A 3,639-nucleotide genomic window follows, 5' to 3' on the forward strand; every position below is an offset into this window, starting at 1 on the left:
ATTATAACTTTGTGGTTCCACACAAGTCACATTGCATACTCTCACTCCTCCTAGGGTCAAACGCTGAGGAGGTACACCCTTGTTTGAATGCTGGGAGCGCCTAGCCACAACTACTTCTTCTCCCCCCCTTATCTCTGGCTCTTCTTCCTCTTCCTTTAGAGAAGTATTATCTATTGCCACATCTTTTGGGGAAATCTGTGCCTCCTCCTCATCCTGCTCCTGTGTTGCCAATGGCTGAGAAGAAGCCTCTTCTCTTGCTTGCAGGGGCAGTAGGTAATCTGGGATGGCATGGATCGCAGTCCATCTGTCCTGGTCAGCAAAGTCTGCTCTTTGTGACAGTACCATGTGTCCTGGGGGCAAATTGAAACGCCACCCTTTGCCATAGGGCTGATATCCCATAAACTGCAGTCTCTGTGCTCTAGTGCCCCCTTTTTGGCACTGAGCTTTGGGGATATTTACATGTGCCCAAGAACCCCAGTTATGGAGCATTGTCCACTATGGTTCTTTCCCAAACAATACACGATAAGGAATATCTTTTATAGAGCTAGACCAGGTTCTATTAATCAGAAAGTTTGCTGTGAGGAAAGCCTCACCCCACAGCCTATGGTTGTGACCCAATCCTGCATCCACTAGCAGGTAGTCCTTTACTGACTGTATTACAGCCCCACATCTTTCACACAGACCATTTTCAGCAGGGCTATAAGGGTTAGTCAAACGGTGAGTGATCCCCTTACGTCGCAATCATGCCCCAAATTGTTTGTTCAGAAATTCTCCGCCCCTATCTGTTTGCAACTGCACAACATGGCGAGCAAAGAGCTTTTCAGCTTGGGCAACCCATTCTCTGAATGTGAGGAAACACTTCAATTTCTGCTTTAACAAAAACAACCAACTAAAATGTGATTTATCATCTATTACCAGAAAAGCATATCTGGCACCCCCTTCAGTCTTCTGTGGAAAAGGACCTATCACGTCACAATGGACAAGTTCTAAAACCTCTTTAGATACTCTGTCACTTTTAGAAGCCACAGGCTTCCTCTTAGATTTGGCCATTTTACATACATTGCAATCTAGGAAACAGTTACAGCTATTTACTTTTAGGTTCTTGCACACCTTTTGCATCTCTGAAAGCAAAAGAAATTTTTTGTGACCCAGTTTTCTGTGTAGGTCATGTACACGCCCCTTATGAACTGGCAAATTATCCTGAACCACCTAGGCTGCTTTAATAGGCTTGTCCTGCATTACATATAACCCATTTTCCATCTTTGCATGGCCACATACCTGAGTTCCATTCTTTATCAGACAACCATCCTGCGTGAACTTAACACTATACCCTGCATTAATCAAACAGCTTACAGACAGTAAACAATAGTCCAAACTGCTGACAAACAGAGTCTCTGGTAGAGTAGTGTTCAAGCACTGCAGGAAACATGTTCCCTGGCCACCAATCTTGCTTCTACGACCATCAGCAAGATAGATTGAGTCTTTTTCATCGGCTGGCTTCCCCAGGGTCTTAAAGTCCTCCCTGAAGTGAAGGACATGAGGCAGGAGTTGATAATGCAGGTGAGCTGCACACAGGTGGCCTGCATGCAAGCTACCGGCAAGCTCTGTGCAGCCTCCTTTTATTGACACAAATATGCAAACCCAGGCAAATACATTTTGGGCTGTGACCTTTACACATCTTCCAGTCCCAAGATCATGGGGTGGTACAAAGTTATTTTGGCACCTGTTTCCACCGTGTCATTGTGAGGAGAACCTGAGCTTACAGGGTTAAACAGCTCAGAGTGTACGCCCTGCCTACTAATGGGAGGGGGGAGATTCGTCATTTCCGAGAGTCTCCAGCCTTTGTTCTTTCTCTCTACTTTTGCTTTTGAGGAGAGAGGACGTGTTTTCATGATGCTGTTCGCTGTGATAGACAATGGATAGTCTGCTGTAAATAAAAACTGCTTCTAGCTGCTAAGATCCTGAGTGGACTTTATTTAAGCACACTGAAAATCGCACTGGAGTTTGCAGCTTTCTCTGACCGCTGCTTAATCTCTACGTTTGCTCAGAGCCTTTGGAATGTGGCCTTTGAAGTCCGGAGGCCTAGCAGAACTGCGCAGCCGAAGCGGGCTGGACGCCAAGGCTTATCTGAGCAATAAACATTCTTCAGTCATTTCCCCCTTGCACAGTGTATGACGAAGGAGACAAAAGGTCTCAGAGACAAAGGTCACAGACAGGACACCGCAGACTACTGAGATCGCAAAAGGTTAGACAGAGGACATGATGTTCAGACAGCTGTGGCTTTGTCTGTGAGGGGGGGTGTGCCCCACCCCCCAAGGTCACGCGTGCAGGCAGACTGAGGCTGCCTGCAGGTGGGGAGTGTGCTCCCTCCGGACCCTGCGATCATCCCTACACCTCCCGACTGTTGCAGATAATCCTGCTGCTCCCAGAGTCCAGCAACCATGTTCCTTGAAGTATCTTCCTCTCCTCTCGAGAAAATGCAGACACACACTGAGCAGAACGCGTGTTCTTCTTCCCTGAAGAGAACCCCTTCTGCTTATATTTCTGCGTCGATTGCTCTCTCTGCTCCATGTCGTCTCTTGGAAGTCTCGCCCAGCATTGACATTGGAGCTGCTCAGGTTGGTTGCATCTATAGCACCTCCTCACCACCATGGCCAAGTCCAAACCTTGGCGTTGCTCCATTGGCAGATTCTGCTGCTGGCCCCCTTGGCTGTAACTCCTCCGCTCTTGGAGTTCAGCCTGTCTATCTGACCTTCTTTTTGCTTCTTCGGTCAATCTTCCAACCACATACTCAAGGGTCAGATCTCGGGGACACATACTCCCCATGCTGTTAAGCACAGGCAACCAGCTTTCAAGCAAACTTGAAAGGATAATGTTTGTTTGGTCAGTTTCATCATAACGCTTACCTCTCTGCTGTAGTTGAAGAAACAGATATTTAAGCATTTGAAGATGAGTTGCAAACTCTCACCTTCTTTCATAACAGTCCTGAACAGCCTTCTGGTCAGAGAAATTATAGTTCCAGCAGTTTCTCTGACATGCATTGCCCTTAATAAATTCCAGCACTCAACTTGAATCCTGAGTGCTGGAATTTATTAAGGGCAATGCATGTCAGAGAAACTGCTGGAACTATAATTTCTCTGACCAGAAGGCTGTTCAGGACTGTTATGAAAGAAGGATTCAAGTTGAACAAACAAAAAACAAAGGTTTTGGCGAAAAATCTGACTTCTTTAGAAATAGATGAGTTTCAGAAAGAAACGGAGTTAAATGTGGCTAAAAAAGTGAAATACCTGGGGGTGAATTTGACCGGGAAAAATTTGAACTTATTCAAAGATAATTATGAAAAATGCTGGATTGAAATTAAAAAGGATTTAGAAATCTGGTCAAGACTAAAACTTACCTTGTCGGGAAGAATTGCAGCTGTAAAGATGAATGTATTGCCAAAGATGTTATTCTTGTTTCAAACCCTGCAGATCGTGGATAGAGTGGAGTGTTTTGGAAAGTGGCAGAAGGACATTACGAAATTTGTCTGGCAGGGCAAAAGGCCCCGGATAAAACTTAAAATACTAACAGATGCTAAAGAAAGAGGGGGGTTTGCCCTGCCGGACTTAAGGCTATACTATGAGGCAGCATCCTTCTGCT

At 45.6% G+C, this 3,639-nt stretch overlaps 1 long non-coding RNA gene across 1 annotated transcript; it reads right to left on the minus strand.

The window, feature by feature from the left end:
- Positions 1-1,279: 1,279 nt before the first annotated feature.
- On the minus strand, positions 1,280-2,578 carry LOC309361338. The gene is made up of 2 exons (XR_014164435.1): positions 2,395-2,578; positions 1,280-1,518 (listed from the first exon to the last, which is right to left on the minus strand). It is a non-coding gene; the product is annotated as an uncharacterized lncRNA (long non-coding RNA).
- Between the last annotated feature and the right edge of the window lie 1,061 nt (positions 2,579-3,639).

Source organism: Podarcis melisellensis (genome assembly GCF_964234715.1).
Source record: "Podarcis melisellensis genome assembly, chromosome: W".
In the NCBI taxonomy this organism is placed as follows: domain Eukaryota; kingdom Metazoa; phylum Chordata; class Lepidosauria; order Squamata; family Lacertidae; genus Podarcis; species Podarcis melisellensis.